This window comes from Phasianus colchicus, chromosome 13 (assembly GCF_987193195.1).
Source record: "Phasianus colchicus chromosome 13, bPhaCol1.hap1.1, whole genome shotgun sequence".
Classification (NCBI taxonomy): domain Eukaryota; kingdom Metazoa; phylum Chordata; class Aves; order Galliformes; family Phasianidae; genus Phasianus; species Phasianus colchicus.
In genome coordinates this window covers 12613617-12631525 of record NC_143448.1, presented here as the reverse complement: position 1 = coordinate 12631525, position 17909 = coordinate 12613617, and the positions used below count along the sequence as shown (strand labels likewise).

Genomic DNA, 17909 nt, shown 5'->3' with positions numbered 1-17909 from the left:
ACTTTATGATATTAATGCAGCCTTTTCAAATTTCTGTAGGTAGCATTCAAAGGGGTGGAAACTGTGTGATCTTTGTCTGTCAGTGGTCTATTAGTGATCAAGTTAATGGCATTAAGTCAAGAGAAAAAATAAATTGGCTAAGGCAAGCACCAGTTTCACAGGTTGGCTCTCCATCCAAGTAGTATCTCTTTTGTTTTCTTGGATGTAACATGAAAACTCCACCTAAAATTACAACAGGGACTGAGTACACTCTGTTTATATATGAATAGTTTGGGTTTGTGGCTCTATGCACTGATGTTATTGAGCCCAGAAACCTATAACATCTTCTAATGCAACAGGTTAGAAGACCAGCAGTCCTCATGACACTGTGTTTCCTTTTGTTCACTTAAGATAAAGTGCATGCTGAATCCTGTGGAATTTCTGCTTAACCATCATTGACAAAAATATAGTATTTCTGAGTATTTTAGAAAATGTGTTGTGACTGTTAGAGGCATAAATACTAGCAGTTGTTTCAGGATGCATCATCCCATGTGCAAGTGCATCTGCATTGGTGGTGGAATATGTGCTAAGAAGGGAAGAGTTTTTTCACTCTGTTGGGAAACAAAAGCAGTATGATGCAGTTAGTGAATTTTCTTGCCATTCTAGATATGGTCTTTAATCAGCTGAGATGGAATGGCTCACCATTCAATGTTGTTCTGTAGGCAAAACACAGTTTTCTAAATTTTTGTGATGCATAAATACAGGCAGAGAAAGTGGCTTTGACTGTATAGAAGCACAGTATCTGGAGAGTCAGCTTTTGTGTGTATATCGAGGCCCTTTAATTCTTTTGAATTTTTTCAGAATGTGAAGCTAAGCCTAATGTTTTGTGTGGCAAGAAGACTGCATTTTTTGCAGTGATAGCAAAAAAAAATTCCTACACCTACATTTACAATGGTACTCTGCATAATATGTTTAGAATAAGTATTCCAATGTAGAGATGTGACACAAGATTTTGACAGACGTTTTTTCCCAGTTTCTCTATTAAACTGATAATGAGTTTGAATTCTGAAGGAATCATGTCAGAGAATATGTTGGCTCCACAACAATGTAATTATTGAAGTTAAACTACTCAAACAATCATCTTGTGCACATTAAATTAAACAAGTTTGGAACAATGTTTCACATAACTTCCAATGTGTAATTGAAAACTGTTCTAAATTTTCTTTGGAAAATACTACAATAAGAAAAAAAAAACATTCATCAGGCAGTCTTAGTTTGGGTGGGGGTAAAATAGAAAAGAGAAAAAGGACCTCAGACCTCAATTTCATTTATTATAATAAATCAATTTCATACTCATTTGTGTTTAATCTCCATTGGAAATTTACATTATCTGATCAGAACAGGGGAGATCAAGTGTCACATAAAAATTCAACAGGAAATTCATGGAATGAATCAGTAAAAGTACAACTTATATGTGGAGATTTTAAACCCCCCTAAATTCTAATAAAAACTTCTAAATCCTATTTTAGACTGAACAAGAAGGAAGCTCAGGAACTGTAACATACCTAAGAAATCCCTTGAAGTGCTAAAATAATAATATTTAATCATTTTTAGTCTTTGTATGTGCAAATTAAATAATTTAACACCAGTGCGTGTAGCTTTCATTTTATACATTTTATTCTCAGGAGTAGTAGTTTATAGGGACAACACTATATCACCATAATCTTTGAATATTTAGCTTATTGAAAATATATTTTGTGTAGTGTAGGTGACATTTAACCTGTTGAATTAAAATTTCTGGTACATGTGACTGCAGAGGGGCTTATGTGATTTACAGCAGACTTAGACATTACTTCATGAGATTTGAGCATGTGTATATGTCACCTTTGAAAACCAGGGAAGCATAAGGAGGGATGAAAAAGGAGAAGGAAGCAGTCAAATGAAAACTGAAAAGGCAAAAGCCATCTGCAGTGGATGAATTAATAAATTCAAAGTGATGGACTCTAGATTCTATGCCTTGAAATGAGAAAAATACATGGACAAAAGTTAATTGTTTCCTGTTCAGCAGTAGCCAAAAAAAGAAAACAGAGTATTAAAAACAGTTAGGTCCAATGGTTTTATAAAATGAAGAGTATATGAAGAAGAGGGAAGTGGTGTGATATCTTTATTCCTATTCATATTCTTTCAGTTCTAGGGGACAATTGCTCTGAAGTAATTTACTGTCTTACCTGCTGCTTTTTTTTTTTTTTTTTTTTTTCTTAGGGACTTCCAGGTGATTTTCTTGACTGGTGGAATGGGCTTGAAACAAGCCAGAAGCTTGGAATATTTGCTTAATACTAACAATTAATGCTGGAAAAACTGGAATGAGAAAGTAGTCTTTTGGGATACCTGAAGCACAGTGTCTTAGTCTGAACACAAGATAGCTCTTGCTCCTTCAACCAATATCTATGTGGTCAGTATTCATAAAGCTGTTTAAAGTTCTAGCTATGGTATAAAAACAAGGTAGAAAAATAATCCAGAAAACTGTTGTATCAAAATGACTGCATTTACAAAACTCTTGGCTTAAAAATCTACTTTAAAATTCCATGTATTCCTATTTTGGGAAGCAAAATCTAAAATATAAAATTATGTTAAAATTTTTTGAACATAAAGCACATTATTCAGATTTACTATGAGGAATTCCATCCCTTTGTTTCATACGCATCTCCATGTCAGGCACCATTCTGTCAGACTGCCCCGCTGCGGCATCTGTCACATGAAAACAAAATATAATGGAATATTGGTGATATGGGTCATCCTCTACTGCCACACTAACAATATCTGCCTCTGATGTCATGAGCAAACAGAATAAAATAAGAGGCATTACTTTCGGAGCAGCCCTGCAGATCTGAATTCTATTTTACGTAGGTGATTTTTGAGCCAACTAGGCAATGGCAAATTTAGATCTGAATTCTATTTTATGTAGGTGATGTGTAATGGCAAATTAATCCTACTGTATCACTTTTTTTTTTTTTTTTTTTAAACAGCTTCAAGATCAGAACAGCACAAAACAGATTTTTTTATGCCCCCCCCCCCCTTTTTTTTTTTAACTTGGCAACAATAAATAGAATGAGAAAGGTGAGTTAGCATTGAGTTAGCATAAACTACAATTTGACACAATTATAATATAGTTCCTTTTTTCTTATCTTGTGCTGTGAATGAAAGTCTGCCAACGGTGATAAGAAAGTTCTGTACTTCTGACCGTTGACACACTGTTCTAAAAAGTAAATCAGCTACGTAAGGGTCTGGGGAATTTTTGTTCAGCAGTGATTATATTTCGTACAAATAGTATGTAACGGAGTTCAAGCATTCATAAAATACTCATCTCTTAATAAAAATACTCTTTAACCTAGGAACAAAATAATGTTTCTGCATATGTGTAGATTTATACTGGGAGAAAATAGAAAAGGCAGAGCTTACAAAGAAAGAATGCTGGTGTAATATCTTTTTTATGCTTGTTGATTTTATAAGTTTTGTAAGAAATTAAAAATCAGTTTGATTTATGCTCCCTAATTACATACTCTTGAAGGAATAATACTCTAGATTCAGACCATATCATACTTAAAATACAATGAAGCTCTGTGTTACATAGACCAACAAAACCACACATTAGCTAGGAATTATTGACCACAAGTCTGCCAGGCAGTAGGAGATAAAGAGTAGATCCTCAAGACCAAGAGTACATTTTAGTAAAACCTGAGAAATGCTGTTCAACTTTGACACGGATATTCAATGGCAACTTTCTTTTTCATCAGAAATAAACTTTTTTGAATTGTTATTATCATCACTAATGTTAATTAATTTGAGATAGACTTTCTTATTCTGGTTGATAAGAGCAGTAAAATTAAGTGTTTTAAGTCTTGATGCTTCAAGATAATTCTGTAGCACAGGAGAATATTGTGTAGTGTTGTTGTGTATTAGTTATTTGTGTGACTTTCACAACTGAGAGCCCTTGTTTTGTGCCAGGCTACCAGCATAGCATATGCTGATTGATAAGACGCAGTAAGCAAAATAGAAAAATGATCTGAACTGCTCTCTGATTTATTTGTTTTTCTTTTGAATTACAAGTATTATAGACAAACAATTTTATTTTAATTTATAACAGATGAGCTTTTTTTAGAATAATTATCAGGCATTTTGCTATAAAATACTTGATCAAAGCCTTTTCTATAGCCATTGGTTGTCCTAGCATTAACAAAATAAGAAAAGCATTATGCCATTCCTAGAGGATAGTTTTCTTCTCAGTCTTTGGTCTGCATACATTTTGAAAAACATGCTGCTAAATTTTTATGTTGCTTTTAAAGAATGCATTAAACAGCTAGACCTCCAAATTTGGTTACTTGGGAAGATTTTTTTCCTTATATGCAAAAAATATGCATATATATAAAAACAGCTACAATTCCTATATATGGACTCCATATTTTCTTTTCTGCAAACCATAGTCTCTATTCTAGAGACTCAATACAGTAAGGCATTGTATTGAGTGTATGAGACATTAAGAGACAATAAGGTGTAGTGTTACTTGAATTAATTCCTATTAGCAGAGATTCACTAAGAATATTTGACCATCTTTTTATTTGGAAAACTCTATTCTTGCAGAGAGGATGAGCACAGAAGACTACATAGATGTGAAAATTCCTAAAATAATCACTTTGTTTTCTTAAAAGTTTCTCTCAAGTAGATAATCATATTTCCTTAGTACTGCAAACTTCAACATTTCTTTATGACCAAGGGATCTTTTGTAGACTTTGAATTACAGCTGAGATGGAAGAAATTAAAAAGAAAACAACTTTTTCAGGGGGGCATTACTTTAATGTTGACCATCTTCTCCTCTAAGAGCTTAATTCCATCCTTTCAAATGTTTTCAAGCTTACTCATTAGAAGGACAGGCTTTAATTAATTTTAAAAATGTTCCATCCTTGTCCTGTTTTACTACCAGAATGGGGGAAAGATAGATGTAGAACGTTAGTAGTGGAAGTTCTTAAACAAACAAACAAACAAACAAAAACCCACTAATTATTAACCTTGGTGATATGACAACAAGGTTTTCAGCTCTGGCTGAGAAATGAGTGCTTGAGAGACTCCTCAATCCACCTACCCCCTGTGTAATACTCATGTATTCTGAAGACTCACCTAACAAAACTCTGTCTTCACTCTGTGACATACCTTCAAATCCTTTTCGTGCATGTGTATTTGTTTGACTGTAGAACACTTTAGACAAGGTTGTTTACATGTAGTCTTAACTATATTTTCCAAAAGATTGCACTTCTTCATTTTTTGGGAAGACCTGGTGCTAAGTTTACCATATTTAAGTCCTTCTTTTGTACTGCTGTTCTCCTGGAAATTAAGTTGGTTGATAATTTTTTTATTGTTGTTTGTTTGCTGTCTGTCTGCTCTTTTTCTGTTGTTTGCAGGAGTAAGGAAAGGTTTCACCTGGAGGCAGGTGCTGGAGAGAACCTGGAGGGCTGTTGGAACTGGAGTTGGAGGTACAATCACGGTAAGTTGCAGAAGAGATTTGTCAGCAAGAGGTTTTCCTCATTCTTGAAATTTCAGGGTAGCTGGGTAGCCACAGGGCATCTACTTGCACTTTTACAGTAAACTTGGGGGTTTTAGTGTGGCTGTACATTATAAAATAGCCTAGGTTTCATTAGCTTAGAAAAGAAGCAAGGCAATCAGCATATTAAAGCTTTATTTTGCTTTGTTAATTCCCATACATTCCTGATAACAGCATTTGTCACAGAAATTGGCAGCATTTCAACACTGACTTTCCAGCTCTTGACAAACACATTCATATTTAAAGTGTTCATTCTATACAGCAGTGGTAGTGTTTTCTTTTTATTTGAGAATAAAGCAGGAAAGCATCCTGCCTTGTTTTTTTGGCTTGGGACCACAAAGATGCTGTAAAAGCTAATTCTGAGGGTTCTTTTTTTCCATTACACATCAATGAGTATAATTGGAGAAAACAGGTTAAAGATAAATTTAGCGTTCTCAAGGAAATGATTATGTTAAGCCTCTGTAGAAAATGTATTACTTTGTTTGCTCTCATTTTAGATGAATATAAGAGCATATTAAACACATTATTCACACAGATTCTTAGTAAACATGAAATTTATGTCTCTTCAGTACATTGCATTTTGCTTCATTTTTTTACCTCGAGAGTCTCTGCTATAAAGGTGTAGTTAATTTCTAACGTTGGTAATTTCAGTTGCTGTGGTAATCTATTGAATTATACCATAAAATTTCTATGATCTCTGATGCCTATTAAATATGAACCTGAGTGAATGAAGTACAACTCTCAAATGGTATCATTATCAAGGTACATACCAGCTGTACTAATATAAAATGTAACGTACTATTTGTGAAAAATGTCAATGTGTGCTGGAAAACTTTTTTGCTATTTCTGATAGTTGTGAAGAAATAGGGCTAAGTGTAGGACCAACACATGTTGGAAGGGTTGTCATTCTTTATTGCTTATTTTCTAGGTGGCATATTATATCACAAAGCCTCTATTAATTTGCTGCTTCTTGCAACCAATTAATGGTTCCCAGTAACTTCACTGATACTGAGAAATAGGAAGAGAAAGGGCAAATGAAGTTGGTTTTTATCCATGCTATCTGTGTGTTTTTGTTATCTGTGGCAGGATATTGCCATGTAAGGTCTCCAAGCAAAGTCATTTGTATAGGCAGAGAACTTCTTGCCCTCCTGAGTGCAGCTGGTATTTGGTAAGGCAGGAAGCTAGTTCAGGTCATCATGGGACTCTGGTGTGCACCACTCAGCCCACAAACTGACCATATGATAACTGTGCTGTAGGCTTCAGAAGAAGCAAAAGCTGATCACATAAAGGCAACTTCTCTTTAAAACAGAAAGGAAGGGTGAAGATGAGGAAAATGCATCTTCAACACGTGTGTGTGTATATTTGTTGGAACAGTTTTCTTTTGAGCTTGTTCCAGAGGTGATTTTGTACAAATGTTTTTGAACTGGATTTCATTTGTGAAAAATCTGTCCCCATTTAGTGGTGGAGCGGAGCCTCTTGACAGCATAGCTCCCCAAATGCTGCAACCCAGTAACATGTATAGGCCCCAGCTGAGATCATGGTGCTAAACGGTATAAAACCTAAAATGTATTTTAAAAAAATTAAAAAATAAAAAAAAAAATCTCAAAAAAATTATGAATAAGATCCTCAGGACACGTGTGCAAAGTCAGAAGGATATGAAACCTCATTCCAGATTTACCTGCAGGAATATGAACTGGACTGCGTCTGCCTCCTCTCCTCATGCTGGCCAGGCAGCCTCCAGCCTTCATGTGGTTCCCTCTGAGCAGCAGAGGAGAGAATTGTACACTTATATTAAGAGTCAAACCATACAAGAGGTTGTGAGGTTGGGTTTTTTGGTTTTATTTTTTTAATATCAGATTATAGACAGTAAAAATGTCAGGAAAAGGAATTTGAGGGAAGGGAATTAAAATAGCAGGAGATCAGAAATAGAAGATGTTGGACAAGCGAGATGCAGTGAAAGGAAATGAAAACAGGCTTGGAAAATATCTATATAGTCAGCCCAGTTTCCAGTGTTCATGGGGGAGTTAAGATTATAATGCTGAAAACAGAAACAGAATTTTCAGTTTATGATACAGAAAACCTCAGACTGGAGCAATCAGACTGGAACACATCTTTTGTATGTTAAATTCAAGGCAGAGCTCTAGAGCATTCCAGGATAGCCTGTAGATTTCTATAACAGTAACAGATTTTTAATAGCTTTTTTGACAATGCATGAGGGATTGAAGGAATAGGGTTGCAACCAAAACCTTTTTTAAAAGATTCTTAGCAAGCCAAGAAAATAGTCTTAGAAGACTTAACTCCTTGGTAGTTCAGATGCTATGATTACTAAATGAAGGATGAGATCACCAAGTACCTAGACATACAGAACATATGCTAATAAAATCTATCATGAGATTCTGACAGACGCTATTAGAAAGGCTACTGAAATTATAAGACAATGCCAAACCAAAGGATTCATACCTGCCAAAGGCTGCATGCGGGGGGCATTCATCTCTGTTACTCAATTGGCCAGAGAGAAGGTTGAAAATTGTGGCCAAAATCTGTCTTAAAATGTTTTAATGTATAATACAAAGCACAATTCTGCATGTCTGAAGCACATACAAAAAACAAAAAACTAAAAGAAATATGACAGCCTGTTGTTATATATAACATAATACAGATGGAAAAAATCATTTTAAGACAGGAGGGATTTTTAATGTCTTTGTATTTGCATTTGAGACAATCTGTGAAAACTCCGAATTTCAAAAAGCTAAAAAATCCACCTGGTGAGGTTTTCCCAGATGTCTCAAAATTAGTCACACAGAAATGAAACTACCATTAAAGCAGTCATGAAGAATTCACATCCCTAAAACCAAGCTGGGTCAAAACCTAGTGATTTCTTTCTAATGATTCTCGTGTTAAATGACACAGCCTCTGCTTGCCAGGCCTCAATATGAGGAAATGGCATTTATTTTTCCATTGACATAATAAGGATTTGTTTTATCTCTTGTGTCCACAGATAAGACTAGTAGACTTGCACTTGGAGTCCTCATAGAGATTATTCTTAAAATGAAGGCAAGTAATTCTTAAAATGAAGGCAAATGAAATCAGGTATTGTGAAAATCCCAGTTAGTGATTGTAGTTAACTGGGAGGAAGGGTGAATAATACACAAGCATTCTATTTCTATTGTCACGTCAGGTACCTCCTGCACTGTGAGTCCTTTTTTTCGTTTTTTTCTTCAGTAAGACTTTTTTCTCATGTGGATTAAGTAGATTCCTGTCTTTTCCTATGTACGAATTCAGTAGGATCATAAATATGGTAAAATTAAGGTGCTGCTACTTGTTTATCCTTTTACTGCATGTTAGGGGCAAAATTCTCTTGTATGTACTGACAACACATTTGGGTTAATATATTCACATCTTAACTTGTAGTCAGATCGGCTATTTTAAATGATTGTGTTAAATCTGATATTTACTCTTGGACTGTGCAAAAGTCAAAGGGAACAATTTGTCAGCTCATTCATATTTTGCTTCTGAAGCCAGTTAACTAATCAGTCTAATGAAAAAGAAGTAAGATAAATGGAGGCCATTCTGTTATGTAGAAAAGTGTACATGAAGATAAATTTTTCACATTTTGCTTCATTTCATCTGCAGTTATCACTGTCATAATTGCTTCTGAACACTCAAGGTGCTCTTCATATTACTTCTATGATATGAGCAGCTTAAGCTGTTTTGGTAGACTAGTAGCTTACACCACTGACTTTTTTTTCTGTTTTATGATTAAGTAAAAAGAAAAAAAAAAAAATGCATTTTTATCACAAAATGAATTTCTGAAAAGACAGTAAAGGGTCAAGACTTATGCAAACTACCAGCTTCTGCTATAAACTAGCTGCTATAATAGATCCTGGGCAAATAAAGTCTTGCTAATATAGTTCCCATTAGTTTGTATTTTAGAAGTGATAATCTAGGTTAATTAATCTAGCAATTATTTTCCTGCTATGGTATCTTTTGATATAATGAGTAATAGGGTCATCCCCTTCGCTTCATCTAAAACATCTAAGAGGGGTGCCATCGTTTCTAGATCATGATAAACACCAGGTGTTTCTCTTTGCACCCAGTAGACAAAATTGTGATATGGAAACTATGAAAACTATAGACTACTGTATTAAGTACTGTACCATTATTTTTAAATAGGAATAAAGACAAGTCAGTGCAAAATAGGATTTCGACTATTTTCATATTGCTGCATCATAGAACATTTCTTCATTGAGAATGCCTTAAAGCCTGAAGAAAATGCCAGAATTTAAGAGTCTTCTTCTCTGTTAACATATAATGGTTTTCTGACTGAATTAATTATAATGGTGTAGTTTGCCACATGTGTAGAATTCTCATCAGGGTTAGTAATCTGATTCTATGGAGTGTGATTTTATGATGGATAAGCATCTGAACAAATAAGGAGACCCAAGGTAGCTGTATTGAAATTGCTGTAAAAGGTATATTCATTATCTCAGCTAGATTTCTGCAGTAGCAGAGAGGGAGATTTTTAAATATACGCATTCATTTGGGCACCCTGTGCACTTCAAAAAGAATCTGATTATAAAAAAACAACTTCAGCTTCACCCCAAAGAAGCACAGGAGTGGGACTGGATTTCTTCCTTTTATAACTTGTCAGAAATTTAATGTAGTTTTATTGCATTAAATTTTCAACTATTCTAGCTGCTGTAGAAAATATATATATCCAAACAATACGCTCAGAAAGGTAAATGCATATATGATGTTCTTAAAATATTGCTGCAAACTGGGTTAAGTTCAGAATTTCCAAACCCACATCATTTTAGGTTTTTAAGGCCCTGCAGGCCTTTTTAAAAATCCCTAAGAGTTTAAAAGAATATATTCTGCTGGCAGTTGAGTTCATGCTATTAGCCAAAAATGTGTCGGTCATCAAATACTTTTATAGCCACATAATGAATTTCATTAATCATTTATTTTAAACGTAAGATTTTTTCTTAAATAGAAAATTAAATTCAATTACCAGGAGTTTCATTCCTTCTTTCATACAGTGAATTTCAGCTTTCTCTCAAGTGTTTCTTTCTCCAAGTAGTTGAACTTGGATTCTACTATCTTTTCTACTCATATAGATACAATATTCAGACAAGTTATAAAAATATTCTTCTGGAAAAATCACCATTGCAGGGAATATGGTTTTCATGGAATATATTTTGTGGTTTATCATTGTTGCTTCTGGACATTCATATTTTCTTCTACTTTGCTGTAAGTATCTCCACTGAAGTCTGATACAAGATCATAACTTGAAGTACTTGTGAATTCAGACTTTGCTTTTCTTCCAGCTTTTCCCAATATTTTAGGTGCAACATTTTTTTTACTTGGTTGTATTTTTTTTAAATAAATTTTCCTTCCTAGAGGTAGTAGGTCACTTTTGTACAAGTGACCACATCCTGCCAGAGTGTTTGTACTTTTAGTTGCCCTTATGGCAAGCAAGCAAGAAATGCTTTTCTAATATTAATTCTGAAATGGATGGCCACTTCTGCTGAAGACTCCTGGAAGATTGGAAAATAATGCAGCAGCAGTGGCAATCAGAATACTTGTAATTGATTTGACCCTATGAATTTATATTAACCCGATCTTTTGTCTTTTATATATTAAATATTTATAGAAAACAGATAGTGTACTTTCAAATGTAGTTTGCTTTCTTTACTGACCTCAGTCTTGTGAAAAGTCATCCCAGTATTCCAGATGCACTCAGACTAATTTTCCCTTGCGGATATCTGGACCTCAAACTTGAGAAATGTCATTTATTGCCCATGTTTGATGAACATGATAATGGCTGGGCATGCACTGAAACTGAGCTAACTTTTCAACATCACACTGCTTTGTTCATGAAAAGAACTATTACATTAATTACAGTATGTAAATATGTAATACTTCTAGGAAAATTATTATTTTTTTTAAATAATGGAATTTGCTTTCTTTTAAAGTAGTGAGGTGCAGAGAAATGTGGACTGCTTTTCGTTTCCCAGGAAATATGTTCCTTTTCAAATAAGTTACATTTTTCTTTTGTGTCCTTTAGCCTACCCCAAGTGGCTTGCAGTATTTATCAACTTTAATCAACATGACTGACAGGAAACCTGATAATAGAGAATAGCTGTCTCCACTGGTGGGGCAAAATCTTTTGAAATGTCAGTAGTGAATACACTGTATTTACATTTCTTTGGGACTCTCGCTCTTAAAAGATTTTCATCTTTTACACTGGAGGGATGAAAGTAAAGGTTATTTAACTATACATCAGAAATTTTATCTGATGACAGTGTAACAAAATATTCCTGCTTTCAGAAGCTCACAATGCTTACCTCTCATCTCTGGTGCAGTTTCTTTGGTGTAGCAAGCTCGTATCTACTATTTGTCCTCTAATATTCCAAGCTGTTCATCATTCAATTACTGCCAGTCCTGGATCTTTCTTTTGAAATCTGTTTGGTTTTGGCAGCATATTAGTTCCTTCACAGTGATCTATAGTTTATTAAAATATATGGTGAAGATGAACCAAGTGAAATAGCTGATTTCCCAGTGAGAGATATCCTAATATCTGTAGAAGTTTATTTTGATGACTCTATTACCTTATAGAGCTACCAACTTCCTTGCGGAAGTTGTTTTCATTTTAAAATACAAAATATAGCTGTCGTGCCTTTTGGCTACGTTTTTTTAAGGATTATTGGTAAATGAAATTAATTTGAGAAAATAATCTGTAAAAAGATTTCAAAAAACTTCATGAAAATTTGAATTTAATATTGAAAATGCCTTTTAAGAAATAAAAATTGAGACTTGTACACAATTTTTTTCAAGCAGAAAGTTCAGATTTATTTGGGTTCACATTTATTTGGGTTGCTTTGAGTTTCAAATGTTTAAACTCATTTTTTATTAAAGAGAAATCACATTTAGCAGAAGAATTAAGCTGCATAAACACAAACCCACTTCTATGAACATGGTACAGCTAGAAATACCACAGTGTACTTACAGCTCACCAATAACTTTTTTTTTTCCCTTTTTTCTCTATCTAATCTGTTAGTTTCAGATGGATTTCCTACGCCCAGTACTATGTCTAGAAGTGAAGTTTCCAAGGCTGACATGTTAGTCTGTTGCCATTTTGCTCAGTACCTCAGAGGGCAGGCACAGGAAGCATGAAGACATCCTTTGGGTACTGCTGGGAATGTCCCATGGGGCATGGGCTCTGCATGGATGGACCCATACTCATACGGTGAAGGATGACTGCTACAAGAACTCAGGCTGCAGGGCAGACAGAGGTAAGGAATCATAGAATCATAGAAGTTGGAAAAGACCACTAAGATAATTTAGTCCAACCATCAATCTGTCACTAGCATGACTGTTAAGCCATGTCCCTCAGTATCCCATCTTCCCTTTCCTTGAACATCTTCAGGAACAGTAACTCTACCACCTCCTGGCACAGCTTGTGTGTATACCTCAACACTCTTTCAGAGAAGAAATTTCTCCTGCTATCCAACCTGAACCTCCCATGGTGCAACTTAAAGCCATTACCTCTTGTCCTATCACTAGTTACCTGGAAATACATTTGTACCAAAAGCATTTCTTCAGGTTTACGATGACAACTGCCTCTTTATAGTATCACAAGTTCACATCTTACTTCTTTATATACCCTAATACCTTCTCTTTCTTCAAGATAAACTCTATCCCACTTTCATCCCAGCTGTTCTGAGAGAAGACCCCCACCCCCCCCACCCCCACCTCCAAGTTTCACTTAAAATTGATGGATCTGCTTATGGAGAGAAACCAGGCCTCTGAACACGGGGTAATGAGAGATGATTCATTAGGGAAGGGAAAGGAATGTGGATTTTAAGTGTGGCAAGAAAAATCTGTGATCCCTCAGACACTCTGCACAAAGCAATCTGGAGCCTTGTAGTGCAGGGTTCACCATTCACTTACTGAATGTTTAAGGAGACCAAACAGTGGATGTGAGTACAATGAGGCAGTAGTGATGCATTTCAACAATGGTGCAAGCGACTGGTGCAGATTTTTATGAGCACAGCAAACAGGCTTTTGTTCATTACTGGTGAAAATGCAGAACTAATGTTGAAAAAGAATTTTGTAGCTGAAAATTTGCTCTACCAAACAGTATTATTGTGCTCTTTGTCTCCGTTGTAGTTTCCATGGAAGTAAATAGGAGGCTTTACTTTTGAAGAAATCTACATGTTATTATTAAGCAGGCTCTATACTGACAGCATTTTAAAATGGAGCACTCAGGTATGCTGGGATCATTGCATTTTCACTTCTGACAGCTCTCACCTCCTAGAAGTAACAGCACTCCAGAATAAATCCCCGGATGACCTCCACACAACAAAAGGCAGAAGCAGGGTGTTACTATAATAGAGAAAACTGGAAGAAAGGGGGCAGGCTCCTGCTAATACCTACATAAACATGTAACCCGTACTGCTGCTGGATCGTGTTTTACTGATAACCCAGGGATTAAACACATGAAAATACAATAAATAGGAAACTCTGCCAAGTTGCTGCAGTTAATTATCTACCTTGTTGGACAGTCAGACTGCTCCTGTTTGCAGCCCTGATAACTTTCTTTAGTCCTGTAATAGCTTTTAAGATATCCATTATTGATTGTAATAGAGAAAATGGGACATCTGGAGTTATCTGAAAAGTGAAAGGAATGGACCTATTGAGGATCCAGATAGTAGGAGCCAAAGGGAGCAGGATGCCTACCGTGTGCTTAACTGGGCAACAGCCATCTGGGCTTCCTTGCTGGGCAGGAAAGAAAGGAACAAAGAGAGAAAGAAAGAAGGGACGGAAGTGCTGGCTGCACTTTGTGGTGCAGGCAGCATCTTCCTGCAGCACTGCTGAAACGTGGTGGGAATGCAGCTAGCTGGGTGTGCGTCACCCACGTTTCACACTGCTCCTCACCAGAAATGACAAATGAAGATTAAACAAAGTCCCTTAAGACCAAACTTTGGTGGCAAGGATAATTCTCATTAGAGCACTCCTTCCATCTTGCTTGTCTGGCATGCAGGTGCACAGGGAAGCTCATAAATAAGCCAATATGTGTTGGCTGAGAGGAAGTTTCTGTGCAGAAAAAGCTGTGTGGCCCAGTGCATGGTTTGTTCTTAAAAACAGACTGTACAAATTACAGGGAATCGCTAAGGCTGGGATGTTTCAGGTTATGTATAGCACAGGAATCTCTTGCAAGGAGTCTGACCTAAAAAAAAAATAAAATAAGGAAGAAAGTTGGCTGGCGAGGTAATTGAGCATATGGAAAGACGTCACATGGCAGCAGAGTGCTGCTAATTGGTGATTGTGACTCAGGTGCTCAGCAGAGTGCGCCAAATGGAGAAGGAAGGCTTAAAAATTCTTTGTGGAAAGCGCATGTCTGATCTTTTACAGATATTAACTCATGGAAAAAGGCATCTTATTGCATTCAGTGCTAACTCCTATGTTAGAGGGCAGAATTGAGAACATTGGTATAGAGAAGTGACCATTCTGAAGTGTAAAACAAAAACTGATGCTATTTTAAAGCAAGTGTTTTGCTGTATTTTGAGAGGTGCACTATAAGTCTCTGGTACTTTGGAATCACCAGAGAAAAATCACAGAGATGGCACTGAAACCTGTTGCAGTGAGTCAAGTGACAGCATCCTTTCCCTGACTCACTACGCATCACCTAGGGGAGAATGTTTTATTTAAGCAGCAGCAAGCCAAGAAATGTTGATGACCAAAAGCTGAAAAAGAATTGAGGAAGCAGGAGACAAAAAAAGTTAACAAATGTATTTGAAGGATGAAGATAACACTGGCTGTGCTTCTGTGTGACATGTGAACCATGTCTTCTTAGCAGAAATAATCCTTAAAATGCTGAACTCATCACCCAGGAGGTTAAGTGATTTGTCTAGACCAAAAAGAGACCCCATGTCAGAGCCTGGCTTAGCGTGCTGCTCCAGTGACTGCCTTCTTCTGGCTGGCTCCTGGAGAATGGCTACGTGTGGTCAGGTGGTGAAAGAGAGAGCAACCTGGCGCTTCTTGTAACGGAGATTTTGGAAGTGTTTGGTGTGAAAGTACATTAAGCATTCCCTTACAGGAAAAGGCATATGAAATCCTTAAGAAGTACTTTTCTTGAAGAAGCAAATCTTATAAATACAAAAACAGTTTAGGAAAGAGTTAAAAGGAATGCCAGAAAGCAAAGCATTAGGGCCGTTTTTGTTTATAATTTACTGACCTAAATTTCTGAATGACATAGAATTGGTAAAGGAGGATAAAGTAAATACAGAGGAACAGAGCAAATAAATTCGAAACGATCTGGATAGATTCAGCTTAGAGGCTGGATAAGTAGCTTATTCAGCTCAGTTGTACAGAAGTGTGAAGTAATAAGATTAAGAACTAAAAATAATCAAAGGGGATAGAGCCAAAGAGAATATACAACAAACAGTGCAGTCCCAGAAGCAGGACAACTTCCCCTGTCCCTGTTTCTGGGGAAGCAGACACACGTGGGTTGCATAGCCCACTCCTTATTTTGGTGCCTGGAGCACTGGGGTCAGTGTAGCCCCAACCAAAGGCTCATGAGTTTACTGTCAAGTGGATTTGTGCTAGTTGTCCTTCTTATGGGGAAAAATAGAAAGTTATTTTTAAAACTAAAATTTGTGGAGAATGGTAATGAACAAATTTATTTTGTAATTCACACAATTTGACATTTTCTTCATATAGTTAGAAACCAAAACAGTGTAACTATATATAGCTTCTATTTAAGGGTAATACAGTCCTAGACGCCCTTTCTTTAAATCACAAATAATCCTCAACCAAATAATTAAGGACACTGTTAGCAGCCTTCTTCTATTCAAAATCACTATTTTTTCTTTAAAAGGTACTTTTATTATGTTGGAGAAATTGTAGTGAGTATTGTCTGTCTAAAGTAGCTAAGCAACTCTGTAATTGGATTTGTTCTGAGTAATGATAACAAGATTTAAAACACAGTTTCAACACAGGAAAACTTGGTATAAAAAGACTATTCTGTATCTTCAGCTGTCAACTAAATGTATATTGAATTTTGCAGAGCAAATTCAAATAAAAGTGTGGAGATTAAAAGTGATAAAGCAGCAACAGTGAGATCAGAATCCCTCCAAAAACTAGATTAAATCCTCCTCAGGACCATAAAAACCTTATTATCTTGACACGACTAGATCAATCATTGCAAGACAATTATCTTAACAAGTTGCTCTGATACAGGAATTTCAGATTAAATTTTTTATTCTGCTTGGCTTGAAAATAGACTGAGCACGGTGCTGGCATTCCCGGGCTGAATCTGAGACAGACACATCCCAGCTCTCCTGGTGACAAGTAAGCCGTAAGGTCTATCTGTAAACATCAATAAAGCTGTTCTTTAAGCAACAAAAGCTTACATTATATTGAACTGTAAAACAGAACAATACTAACTCTTGTCACTATATAGTTTATTGACTTTAGTATCAGTTTAACACTATTTTTATCTCCTCAGTTCTCTAACTCTGAAGTTGTTCTTTTAGCAAAAGTACTGTGTTGCACTTATCTTGTGCCTATTATCAGTAAGCTCTTGTGCCTCAGCCTGGAAACTCATGCCCATACCTTTAATGATGATAGTTCTGGATGTGGAACTGAAGAGTGACATGAGAATAATGACAAAATAAATCACAAACATACATATATGGGCTTCCAAGCTTCTTAGCCTCACTAATGATGAAAGCAGAACATCAATCTGATAAGGGAGAAAGCCATGTCCAAAGAGAACTGCTGATATGAACAGTATTTTCAACCTTCTATGAACCAATTTGTTCCAGTTTTCTTTTGCAGATTCATTTGTTTTACACAGTTTCATTGTTTCTGCTGGAATGTGAAGTACATTTTCTCTCTTCTTCATTACTGAGCAATAATTTTGAGGATCTGTTGTTCCTTTGGAGGAGAATTGACATGACTTTGGATTGAAACCTGGCTTGCTGCCTACGTTTTTACTTCTAAGGTAAACAAACAAGGTTCTGTGTCAAAGAGAGGCACAGTTGTGGACTTTTGTTTTGGTTCTCCAAAGACTCTTGGTGTAATCTTAAAAGGTGGGTGCTTAAAAACTTTTTTTTTCCCTTTTTTTTTTTTTTGTTTTGAAAAATGATTTCCTACTGAACGTAATTTCAGTGGCAAGAGCCTCTTAAAAAATGATGGTATAATGTGGAACCAGTACAGAAAGTAGTTGTAAATACATCTTATAATGTAGAAGATAATTATGACTCCATCTGGACAAAACTATTCTGTTATAAAGTAAATCAGTTATCTATAGGTGAGCTCTAAGGCAAAG

General features: G+C 35.8%; 1 long non-coding RNA gene across 1 annotated transcript; it reads left to right on the top strand.

Annotated features, from left to right (window-relative positions):
* The first annotated feature begins 2344 nt into the window (after positions 1-2344).
* Positions 2345-16923, top strand: LOC149916160 (uncharacterized). The gene is made up of 4 exons (XR_016470590.1): positions 2345-2431; positions 5433-5515; positions 12633-12867; positions 16860-16923. It is a non-coding gene; the product is annotated as an uncharacterized LOC149916160 (long non-coding RNA).
* Positions 16924-17909: the final 986 nt, after the last annotated feature.